This window comes from Ursus americanus, chromosome 1 (assembly GCF_024610735.1).
Source record: "Ursus americanus isolate L20-20 chromosome 1, mUrsAme1.1.p, whole genome shotgun sequence".
Taxonomy (NCBI): domain Eukaryota; kingdom Metazoa; phylum Chordata; class Mammalia; order Carnivora; family Ursidae; genus Ursus; species Ursus americanus.
In genome coordinates this window covers 51372008-51385312 of record NC_142127.1, presented here as the reverse complement: position 1 = coordinate 51385312, position 13305 = coordinate 51372008, and positions in this window count along the sequence as shown.

The following is a 13305-nucleotide window of genomic DNA, read 5'->3' as shown; positions in this document are numbered from 1 at the left end:
ATTTTATTTTCTGTATCTTGAGACTTAATGACTTTGAGAAGTAATTCAGTTAACCAAAAAGCACATAAAGCTTTAAAGGAATACACCTATTGCATAGGGGCGCCTGGGTGGCTCAGTCATTAAGCGTCTGCCTTCAGCTCAGGGTGTGATCCCGGTGTTCTGGGATCGAGCCCCACGTCAGGCTCTTCTGCTGGGAGCCTGCTTCTTCCTCTCCCGCTTCCCCTGCTTGTGTTCCCTCTCTCACTGGCTGTCCCTATCTCTGTCAAATAAATAAAAAAAATCTTAAAAAAAAAAAAAAAGGAATACACCTATTGCAAAAAGTCAGGTGCCTTGTAAGTGACTGGGCAAAATAGTGAAAATGCTTAAGATATTTCAAAGTAGTGAAATGCTTAAATAGTAAAAATACATGTACGCATAAGTTGAAGGCATGTCAAACATACTTCATAAAAATAGTGCTTAGCCAGTATTGTTACATCAGAAAATGCTGGGAGCATTTAAAAATGTCCACAGGTCCTGCTGCATTCTTGACCAACTAACCCTGCATTTCTGGGGATGGAGAATATGTATGTGTCTATGTATGTATGTATGTGTAATCACTCCTTAAGTGGCTCTGATAAATGCTCCTGGATTAGAATCACTTAAATAGAGCAAGCATCTTAGTATCTTAATAGTTCAAATCCTAATACTACTCTCATCCCCAAGTTTTTGTTTTATTAAAAATCTTGTATTCAATTTTGTTTGAAGTTTGTGATTATTATTACTAATAACATTTGGCTTTAAAATATGTAAGTTGATATGTTGGTCGTGCTATCCTATCAGACAATTTGGTTCTTAAGTTGGTAAGAATTGTTTTCAATGTAAAAGAAGTATTTGTTTCACTAAATAGTATGTTTAAAACTTTTTGTCATAAATGAGTAGTAAGTCTTTTTGTTGTCTGGTAATGAGCACAAAACAACTTGGTTGATATCTTGGGAACAAGATTTGGCATTTTAGTGAGATCACCTCCTCTAGTGTTGGAGACACAAAGATACTGATTTGGTCCTTTGGACAGATTTGTATATAATCAAATAGATTGTGGTAAATATATACTAGCGGCAGATGCAAAGTGCTCCTACTAGAAATATGGAGGAGGGAAAATTCTGCATGAAGAAATCTGGGAAAGTCAGAGGAAATGGCATCAGCAAAGGTGCAGTGTAGTTTGTTGTGGATGATTAGGGGAGTTTGTGAGAGTTGGAGGAGGGTGGTCAAATTGCAGAGGAGGTCAGAATTTAATCTTTACCAGTGTTCGGAACCCTAGGTCTTAGAGAATGCACATTAGTTCTCATTCAAATCCAGGTGGTTCACACACTGCATGGGGATTATTTGAACTAAAGTCTGAACCTTGGAACACGGTCATACTTACAGAAATGGGGGAGAAAGAGGAGTCATCAAGGAGGCTATCAGAAACCATAGTGTCACGATGGTGATGGACATTAAATGCAGTAGAGAGGTTAAGTTGGATGAAAAGCCAGAAAAGGCTATTGGTTTTGGCAATAAGGAGTTGCTTGCTGATCTTTGTAAGCAGTTGAGAGTATTTGGGTAAAAGACTGATTGAGAGCACAGGAGAAGAGGCTTTGGGGACAAGTACAGCATATTCTGTTAAATTTGGTGGTAAAGAGCAGAAGGGCAGATGCTGAGTCAGGAAAGAAAATTGTTCAAGTTTCTCATAAAAGTGGTACATTTTTATATTGATAAATATTAAGAGTAAAAATTTAAGTGACCTCTAAGCTGGGGTTGAAAATTTTAAAGAGCTGTATATGTCATCATGTATTCTTACCATTTCATTGCTGTATATTTAAATGCAGTTTTTTGGTGTTAAAAGTGCTGAATGGAGGTCTCTGTTTCCTTCAGCCTTTCCCGACTCCCCAACTTTTAACTCCCTTCTTTTCTAAATCCATATTGATGTGTGAAAACAGATGGGTTTCCTACCATCTTAAAACCTAATTTTTATCATCCATAAAAGGGTTAACTAACAATGGTATCCCTCATAGGACTGTTGTGAGGATTAAAATGTAAGCATTTAATACAGTGTCTCTGGCTTATAGCAGCAACTCATTTTTTTCTCCCTCTACATCTGTTATTAACTCTGAAGACTTCGTTTTCTTAGTAAGAGGGCCAATGTTGGAGGGTTTCCATTGTTTGACTATGGTTCGTGCATTGATTTCCTCCAGAAAGGGTTTTTTTTAAATAAAAAAAAAATGTGAAAAGAGAACTACAGAATCTAAATTGTTGGTGGACAATGTGTCAAGTGACTGCCCCATCAGAAAGGTGGAATTAAGAAGCAAAGAATGAAGCACAGAAAAGTCGTCTTAAGGAAATTACACCCTGATGTAGAATTCTATCCCTCTTTCAACATTCTGGGAACCAGCCAAAGAATCTTTGGTTCATTTTGATTGAATTTAGCATTCAGTGGTTCCAACCTTAAGAAATGCAGCTTATTTCTCCAAGAAAAGCCGAAGCCTCCAGTAGACAACAGAACTAAAGGAAATGTTACAGTAGATAACTTCAAGGATATCTGCCCAACTTCTGTGCCATTTTCTGAGGATTACTTCTGCCACCTTCAGAGAGGAGCTATTTAGAGGATTGGACAAGGGGTGGACATCTGGTCAAATTTGAGTCAAATAGGTGAGTTCTGAGAATTTGGAGTTGGAAAACTGATGTCCTGGGAGGCTGCATTTGGAGCATGGATGTGAAGCAGAAAGAGGATAAAGCAAAGATGAGAGATTGTACAACTCTGGAAGAAAAAGATGATGAGAACAGCTGCCTTGATTGCTGATAATTGCAGTTTTTGTTCCAATGTTTTGTGCCTGTCTGCATTGCCTGCTTCTGAGTTCCATGAGCTACCCTTAAAACTGTACAGAGACTCCCCCACTTCCACCTTTAGTTCTTAAGTTGCGACACTGTTACTTGCTACCAAATGCCAACTAAAACATCTGCGATACAATTCCTTCTTGCATACGATACGGTGGTCTGAAATAGTTGATGACTTGGTCCTGTAGAAAATACCACAAAAAATCATCGTAGTGCCAGATGAGTCAGATTTAGATGAGGGAGAACTTAGTATGGAGCCTGAGTGAGTCAGAAAGGGTGAACCTTGAAGGGCCAGTAAAATGTACCCAAGGGAACTGATTAAAAGGCCTGAAAGTCTGTCTGCACTCTGAGGACTCTTATGAAAGGGCTGTGTATTTGGGGTTAAGGAATACTGGTTTTCTTGCCGATGCCAGCTCTATCGTTAATGTCCCACACCATATGTTCTTCCATTTATATTTTCATTATACAGATTCAGGTTCGGTTTGGGCCTCACTTTTAATTGTGTGTACCCAATTACCGAGTGTTCCTTACACCCTGGTCCCTTAAAAATCTTCAGTTAGTTGCATCTTTCCCATTTTTACTCTTGGTAAATTTCTGTGGCTTTTTCATCTTGAATCATTTAATAAAGGTGAAACTTCACATTGTAACACGGTGCACAGATTTTGGACTTAGACATTCCTGGGTTTATGTCCTGGCTCTGCTGCTTACTAGCTGTGTGACCTTGGACTCTATCAGTCCATTTCCAGCCTCAGCTTTCTAATCGTAAAATGATAGTAGCACTATCTTCATAAGGGTGATGGAGGAGATGAAATAAGTTACCGCATGTAAACCACTTCTCACAGTGCCTGATGCATAGCTAAGTATTAAGTAAATGTAAGCCTTGGAGGAATCAATACTCTTCCTACACTTGGAAATAATTATCTGCATCTTGTATTAATGTGTGTATCCACTTTGATCTAGTTAGTTGTCTGTCAGCAAACATTAACAAAATTGCTATTATTTGTATTGTGCCTTTTTATTATGAAGCATTTCAGACATACAGAAAAAAATATGGAAAACAATATAAATGAATACCCGTGCTAACCACCATCCAGCTTTTACAGTCTTAATATTTAACACACGTTTGTTTCTTTTAAAAAAGTTATAGCTGCAGTGAAATCTATACAGCCCTGTCTCATTCCATTTCTTTCCCGTTACCCACAGAGGTAACTGCTACTGTCAGTTTTTATGTTTATCAGAATGATACCACGAATGGTTTTATATGCATATATATATATGCATATATAGGATTATCTTTATGTTTTTGAAGCTTTACATAAAATGGTATCATACTGTAGATTAACCTTATGAGACTTGTTTTTTCACTAATGTTGAGATGTATCCATGCGAACACCTGTTCTCTAAAGTATTCATTTAAAATGCTATCGTTCATTGAATAAGTATATCACAGTTTCTCCATTTTCTTGTTGATGGAAGTTTTAGTTATTTTAAGTTTTTCACTATAAACAATGCAATGAAATACTTGACATGTTTCCTTGTGCATGTGTGTGAGTGTTTGAGGTATGTATCATGAACTTCAATCACTGTTCAATAGAAAATGCTTATCTTCAAGTTTATCAGTATCGCCAAATTGATCTGTACAGTGTACATACCAAATTACAGTTCTCCTGGCCGTGTATAGGAGTTCACATTTTCCCATACCCTCTCTAATCGTTGGCCTTGGCCCATATTTTTTCCAATGAAAAACAATGCAATTTTGTTTTGAAATTTGACAAAATGATTTTTGGGAGAAAAACAAGTGTAAGAAGTTAAAAAGGAATTGGAAAACCTAAGCCACATACATATAAAGAAATTAATACCAGTAGGCATACGCAGACATTTGTCAAGTGCAGCAGAAACAATGTCTGGTTTTCTTACGGGTTCCACCTTCTTTTTTTTCCCAAAGATTTTATTTATTTGACAGAGCAAGCGAGAGAGGGAACACAAGCAGGGGGAGTGGGAGAGGAAGAAGCAGGCTCCCAGCAGAGGAGCCTGATGTGGGGCTCGATCCCAGAATGCCAGGATCATGCCCTGAGCTGAAGGCAGACGCTTAACGACTGCGCCACCCAGGCGCCCCCGGGTTCCACCTTTTAAACTCTCATTCAGCCCCTGCCCTAGTATGCTATTTCCCACAGCCTCTCACTATAGAGGTCTCTACACAGTAGACCACCCTCTCGGATGGAATGTTGTAAAGAAGGCTCCAGCCCAACTAGCTGTCTTCCATCGTGTTCACTTCATCCAGGGGCTGGGAATATAGGCCATTACTGCACTGGGGCCTCTTGTCTGCCCTGTTCTCTCCAGTTCTTCCCCCGTATCCCTACCCCCACTCCGAATCAAGTACCCCTAATTGATTAGCCTGTTAACTGCATAAGCCAACTTCAAATTGGGGAAACCCTTTCTTGTAGACCCCCAGTTTTGCCATATATTCCCACATGATGGGTGAAATAACTCATGATTTTGATTCTCATTTCCCTGTATTCTGGTGAGGATGAGCCTATTTTCACTGAGTTTACAATCCATGTTTCCTCTGAAGGGAATTACCTATTTGAATCCTTTACCCTTTTGCCTTTTTGGTTATTTATATTTTTGCATTGATTTTTGTACATTTTTAATACATTCCAGATACGTTTTATTTTAGAGATACTTGGGCTAGTACAATCTTTTCCCAATATGGGGCTTATATTTTAGCTTTATGGTGTTTCGTGTGTAAGTTGTTGTTTTGTGAGAGTTTTTTTTAATCTGTGGGTTGCAGCTTTTCTTTCTGAAGAAGTTCTCTGGTGTCATAAAAATATTTTCATCTAAAAATTTTAGGATTTTGTTTTTCAGTTTAGCTTATTAATCCAATTTAAGGGTATTTCTCATGATGGTGTGAAGTCTCTCGTATTTTCCTATGAATGTCTTGGCACATTATTGAATGGCCCAACTTTCCCCCCACTGATCGTAATGCTACTCTGTCATTTATCAAGTTTCCATTTGTGTGTGGATCTATTCCTTCAGTCCTTTCTGTCTTTCCCGTGCCAGGACCATACGATCAGTACCATGCCTTTCACATCTCCATATCTGGTAGGGCAAGTCTCTGCTCCCCCCTAACCTGTCCCTCAAAATAGTTTTGACTATTCTTGAGCCTTAGCTTTTTCTGTGAGTTTAGGATTAAAATTGTCAAGGACTGTTGAAAAATCATGTTAGGATTTTTATTGGAATTACGTTGAGTGTATATATTAATTTGGAGGAAGAGTGTTATGTTCCTATCCATGAATAGTCTGTATATTCACTTTGATACTCTTTTTATAAACTATTTTCTCTTTGAAAGGTCTTAAGCATCTTTTTACATTTTTTTCTCTGTAGCTGTTTTGTTATTGTTGCTATGGGGATAGGTTTTTTCTTTTTAATTTAAATATGGGAATTGGTCAATACATGCTATTGAATTTTATAAACTGATTCTAACAATCCTACATAATTCTCTTGCTAGTTCTAATAGTTTGCCTCTGGATTCTGTAAGACTTTTTATGGGGATAGTCATATTGTCCTCAAATAAGAAAAGATTTGTTTCTTCATTTCCAATTCTGATACCTCTACTTTTTAAAAATACTGCATTGCATTGGTAGCTCAGTGTTTTAGAAGTGTTGGTAACATATCTCTGCCCTGTTTCTACAATTTACTTTTCTTTCCCACATGTAACCTCATTTGATCCTTATGCTATATGCTTGGCACTTGGGATAAAAAGATGATCAATTCATAGTTTCTGTCCTAAAGGATAATAGGCTGATGACATTCAGACTACAATGGCCTTTCTGACTTATAAAAAATTCTATCTCATTAATCTAGTTTCCTGTACTTTTTCCATTATAACAACATATTCCCTTTATTTCAAAGTTAGGAGAGAACTAGCTTTTTTTTCCTTCTTTTTTCTTTTTCCCCTTAAACATTATCCTCCGAGAGCTCCAGCATAACCCTGCTAAGTGTCCACAGATGTGACATCTGGAACATCGTACCCCAAGTATGCAAGAGCCTGAGTGTAGGCCCTCTGTCTGCTTGGCACGGGGTTGTATGTGCGAGGGCACCTAATAAACCTTTTATGACGTTCAAAGAGAGAACGTAGGGGCTTACCGGCTCGGGCTCTAGTGTTAACCTTAGGGCTTGCTTGATAGGCCAAATTCAGGGTAGGGGAAAAACCCAGAAAAGTTGCTTAAGGGGGTCTCTCTGGCTCAAGTCTCCTCACGTCTACCCTAATACTGGAGACAGTCAACCGTGAAACAGAAGAACTAGAAACTATGGGGCAGCCACATATTCATGGAAACAACTTCCTAATCACAGTTCTGGAGGAAGGAAAAAGTAATATTCTGCCCATAAAATCGTTATTTGACTGACATACACTGGAAGGAGCAGTAGGTCTAAACGCCACCACAACCAGGGGGCTTGTATTATCTGGGCCTCTCTGCTGTGCTGGTCCTTTCTCGGTTGGCGAAAGATAAAGGGACAGTTGGTATTTCTTGAGTTCCAGAATTTGAACTGAGGACATAGGGAGGAGAGGCTTGGAGGAAGGAGGTGAGCAGTGGAGAGGAGTGTGCAGGGGAACAGCGGGGCGGGCTCAGCCTTAGCGTTGGCGCTGGGTGTCCTCGCCCTTGTTCACGGGAGCCAAGGGCTTGCTGCTTGTATAGAGTCCGCTCATTCGAAGGCGGCACTTCGGACTCCGACCCGTTGCGATCATCCCTCCTGCGTGCTCGAGGCTTTCCCCCGCAGCCTGAGAGCTGCTGGGAAGCAAGCTGCAAACTAAGCGTCTCTTGGGTTTTGCTCTGCACGGGCGGAGAGCACTGTCCCTTTGCAGACTGTCATAAAATCCGCAGGATCTCCGTGTGGCTCCTGTCAAGTTGCTGGACAGTGAGGCCTCCAGCTGCAGGAGGGCCTCCTCCTACTCGTCCCTGGTCTCTAAACACGAGCAGCCCCATATTGCGAACTCCCTTGTTTTCGGCAAAGTCTCCGCCGCCTTCCTGTCCCTCTCACCAGCCGGGCAGCGAGGGGGAGTGAAGCCGGGGCGTGGCTTGTCTCACGGTCACGTGCTGCACGCCTTCACAGCTTTCAAGAAGCTGAAAGAGGGGCCGCGTTTTCTCCACCTCCTCTTCTCAGTTTAGTCCGCTTTCTGCCGCATCGCTCCACTGACAAGCTTTGGAAAAGGTCGATATCGACCTCCACCTCATAACCATATAACGCGGACACAGTCACGTCCTGCTTGACCTCCAGAGTGTTGAGGTCAGTTGGCAATTCTCCCTTTCGTGAAGCAGTCTCTTTCCCTGACGTCCGTGGCCCTCCTGAGTTTCCTTCTACCTCCTTCCACTTCTCCTCTCCTTTGCTAGCGTTTCTTCTTCTACCTGACACTTAAATGTTGGGTTTTTTAAGGTGTGACCTGAGCTGAATTCTCTCCTCATTTTGCACTCTTACTGGATGATCTCATTCATTCTGGTGATCTCCTTTTACTCCAGACATGGATAGCAAGTTGTCTATCCCTACTCTGCTCCTCATTTGAATTGCAGCTTGAATTTGTCCTCTCTGTTGGAAGTTTCACAGGAACCTCAAAATTTGTATGTTCAAAACTCCATTTCAAGATGTCTGCCCCCGTCGTGGACCGCCAGTATCTATCTTAATAAATAGCATCTTCATATGCATCTAGATGCTCATGCCAGAGAAGTGAGAGCTAGCCTTGACTGCCCTCTCCTTCTCATCCCCCATATGGAGCCTGTTGCTGTTTCAAGTGTTTCAGAGCCATGCATCCCTCCACACCTCCTCTGCTAGCGGCAGCCATCGCTTTTTGCCTTAATCCAGATTAGAGCAATATCCTCTAATTTGGGCTCCTCATAGCCACTCTTCTTGACCCCTCACTAGTCCACTCTCCAAAATAGCAGCCCAGGGTGATTTTTTGAAAAATACCAGTCTCCCTAAAACTCTTTATTGGCACTTCAAATAGCATCTTGAGTCTTTGCCATGGTTGGTCCCCCCCCAGCTTCACCAGCCTCCTCAGCAAGTCTGCCCCCCATTTGCTGTGCTCCAGCCACCGTGCCTTCTCTCACTTCCTCAGAGAGCTCGCGCTCCTTCGGGCTCGCCTCTGGCCTGTGGATTCCATCAAGGCTGCACGACGGCTCTGGGGCGCTCTAGGCGCTTTCGCCTTATGGGCCCCTTCATAAATTTGCTAAAGAATTGTATCTTATGATAACATTGGTACAAAGATAAATATAATCCAGGTTGGATTCATTTCTTTTTTCTATCGAGATAAAATTCACATAAATTAACCATTTAAAAATGTAAAATTCAGTAGCATTTAATATAGTCATGGTGCTGTGCAACCACCCCTCTATCTAGTTCCAAAACACTATCTGAAAAAGTCACCCTATACCTAGGAAGCACTCACTCTCCATAACCCCCTTCACCCGGTCCTTTGAGAACCGCCAATCTGCTTTCTGTCTCCATGGATTGATCTCTTCTGGATATTTCAGAGAAGCGGAATATACGACATGTCGCCTCTTGTGCCTGACTTCTTTCACTTAGCACAACGTCTTGGAGGTTCGCCAGGGAACATCATCAGGACTTCATTCCTTTTCACAACTGAATAACATTGCATTGTATCGATTTACCACCTCTTGCTTATCCATTCGCCCACCGGTGGGCTTCTGGTGGTTTAGCTGTTTTGCTATTGTGAGCAGTACTGCTATGAAGCGTCATGTGTAAGTACTTATTTGAATGCCTGTTTCAATTGGGGGGGGGTATATACTTAGGAGCATAATCACTGGATTCATTAGTCACCTGATTTTAAAACGAATTAAAAACATTTGCATGGACCCCTAAATGTATTGTGAGTCTAGGCACTGTGCCTACTGTGCCCGAGGATTAAGTGGACCCTGCCTTCTATTCCTTCCATCTGAGATGCTTCTATTGCATTTTAGCTGCACCATGGGAGGGTACAAGATGTCCATTGGGAAGAACTAGCGTGCCTTGCAGACGAGATGGGACCCACTGAGTAAGATGGAGAGTGGATTATTCTCAATTTCCATCCCAGGGAGAAATAGATTGATCGCAATAGTCCTTCTGTGCTCAAAGCGAAGAACTGCTCTGCACATCTGTGTAATCAACTCACTCTCCAGCTCCCTCAGCTGGAGCCTATCCCATCTCCCCGGCTCCTGGCACCAGGGTTCTCTTGGTTCTCATGTTCTCACCCCAGCTCACTGCCTCCCCTTGGGGGCCTGACTTAAACAAAAGGAAAATAACTGATGCCTCTAGTCTTGGCTATGGCACTGGGGGTGTCACTATAGATAGTAACATACAACCAAGTTATTCCGACCTAATTCCTGTTTTCAATTGTGCTATTGGAAAGTCTCAAGTAAAATTTGAACTTTCTGAAGAAAGAAATTCCAAGAAGAGTAAAGTAAAAATAAAATGGTGCTCTCCCTGATACTCTACCATAGATTCCCTCTGGTAATTTTGCAGGAACCTGGTGGTAACAGAAAAGAGAGAGGATGGCCATGTTTTGTTTGAACGTGTCTTTCTCTTTTTATGTTAACCTCAAGTTTCTTTATTTCCCTTCTCTTTGCATCTTTTTTCTTGCATGTTAATTCAGCTAAAGACTAAAGGGGGCTAGCACAGGGTTTTAATCAAAGGAGATAAAGTATCTAAATTTACCAGCCTTCCCATCTAGACTTATTTCTGTCTTTCTTGTTATTTGTCTGCATACCAGGTGGTTAAAAGGAAGAGTCCGGACAGATCTGCCATTGTTTCGTGTTCTTCGCATCAGTACTTCCTTATGCTGACATTTGTAACAAGAGAAGATTATAGTCAGAAAAAGTCCCTACCCAATTTTTTTAGGCAAACCCACAATATTTTCCATTCCTCCTTTTAATTACATCTGCTCTGTGGTTTGGGTAAGCAGACCACATCGCTTGCTGCCTAAATTATTTTCCAACTACCAAATTGCTCCGTCCCTGTACACATCCCCAAATCATCTCCTACATGTTTTCAGGCAAGCCGTCTTTTAGGACATTGAATTATATCCTCTATTATGATATATAATTACAGCATCAATGGCTATACACCTTTTGTTACAAATATATGCTAATTATTCTTTCCTGTTTCAAGATTATTAAAGCAGTTCTTAGCCATTAAAGGATACTGTCAAGAGAGTCAATATCGAACAGAAGATTGGTTGGGGGGAGTACAGAAGTTTCCATAGATTAACCTAATAACTTCACACTTGCCATGATGCCTCTTAATATGTTTTTGACAGTTAGTAATTGGTGGATTCTCTCTACTTCCCTTTGAATTATTTTGTGAAGTCAGATGGGTCATCATGAAGCCTAGATACTCAGTAATCTTATTTTATCATGTCAAAATTAGCTCCATTTGGAGATGTGCAAATTGTATTTGTCAGTACTTAGCAAATGTTTCACCGTGACGGAAAATTGCCTCTACTTTTGTCAAGAGCTCAAGATTATAATAAACACCATGGTAATACAGAATGGCTAATGGGTCTGGAAAACCTGAGGAAATGGGCCAAGACTATCATGGATTTAAAAAAAAAATGCAAAGAGGAAAAGGAGTAAAAAGGCTTTCTGAATCCAAGATTCTGTGAATTTCCCCAAGACTCCCTATTTTATGAGAGCAGCTAGACATAAAACGTTTTCTTAGCCTGTTTGAGATTTTTTCTCTTCTCTAGTTTTCCTTTGGTTTTTCATCTTTCACTATGAATTAAAGGTCTGGTTTCAATTTCAAATTTTGAACGTGAGACCTGGGACCTTAACAGTCTTAATTCTCAATTGTAAGATCTATTTACCAAAATCATTCTAATGTCTCAGGAATGTGTAGGAAACAAGAGAAGTTACCTTGTTCAACTCAAAAATAAAATCTAGGGTAGAAGTCTCCTGGCAGGAAGAGGTCTGGCTCTTTGCCCGCTGATTCTTGGAAACTTGGATGAAGAAGGCACTTGTCCATGGGAGCAGGTGTTCACGGCGCAGCAAATGAAGATAACAAAGCAGAGCCTCTCAGGGCTGTGCCGGAGTTCATCAGCACTCCCCATTACCTGATGTTTCATTACATTCTAAAGTTTCCTCTGGAAAGTCTCGCAAGAGGTGTTTTATGAACAAGTTGTAACTATTTTTATGGATTTTAGTGATTTAGACCAGATTCATGACCCACAACCGCATTTGCCATTATGAGCAATATAGACTTTATTTTTTCCAGATTTTGTGCCATGAATATCAATTTTTCCCTTCTTTGAGTAGCACTTAGGGACGACGTTTTAAGAGTTATTTTATGTGGTCCTTTACAACTGAAATGAAAATGAAAGGAGATTTTGAGATGGAAACTGACCTTTGCCCCTATTTGAAATCCTGGGAACTGGGAGCTCCCTTTGAGCGTTAGGTGCCATAGGGGTGTGCACAGAATGCTATGGGAGAGCAGGAGAGGGTCATGGAAGGCTTCCCGGCAGAGTGACAAAAGCTGGAGGTGAAAAGGGGCTGCATAGGTAAGAAGGGCGAATAGCGCGGGACACTCCCTGCGTCCGCCTCGGTCATCACGGTTCGCTCATGGCTCAGCAGAAGAGCTGAATGAAGTGTAACAGGCAGCCCAGAAAACGTCGATGTGTGATTGCGGAAGGGGCGATCGCTGCGCCATCCCTCTACAGCATCATGCACGCGAGTAGTGAGGACTTGGCCCTGTGCAAATAGTCTGGGCAGCCGCAGACTCTGGGGAGGAAGAGCCTCCAGGCAGATGGTGCCTCGGAGGAAGAGCTCTTAGACGGCCGCCTCCTCTGCCTGCAGCATCTGCCTTACGTCACTGGTTAGGAACATGGAAAGGAAACACCGAGGAAGTGAACGCTATTGAGGATCGCCTCGACTGGAATCGGGGCTCTCATCTAAGCTCTCCAAGGGGGAGCGGAGCCCTACAGAAGCAGCCGCGATCCTCATGGGACCGCTGATGAGCCTCGGCTTCAACCACCGGCCAGACAAAAAGCTGCAGAAAGAGTTTGGGCAAAACAAAAACGAGCATTTGCTGGTTATCCACATCAGCTAAGATACTCCAAGGCGGGGGGCGCCTGGGTGGCTCAGTCGGTGAAGCATCTGACTCTTCCTTTCGGCTCAGGTCATGATCCCAGGGTCATGAGATTGAGTCCCCTGTCGGGCTCTGTGCTCAGCGTGAGTCTACTTGAGATTCTCTCCCCCGCTCCGTCTGCCCTTCCCCACCCCCACTCGTTCTCTCTCAAATAAATGAAAGTCTTAAAAAAAAAGAGAGAGAGAGAGAAGATACTCTAAGGCCAGATGGGGTTTTCTCTGAGCCTCTCTGCTCTGCTCTGAAGAGATAATGAGCTAATTTGCCACTTTCTCCTTGTCAAACTATTATTAGAAGCAGCCCTGCAAATTAACATTGTCCTGAAAGCAA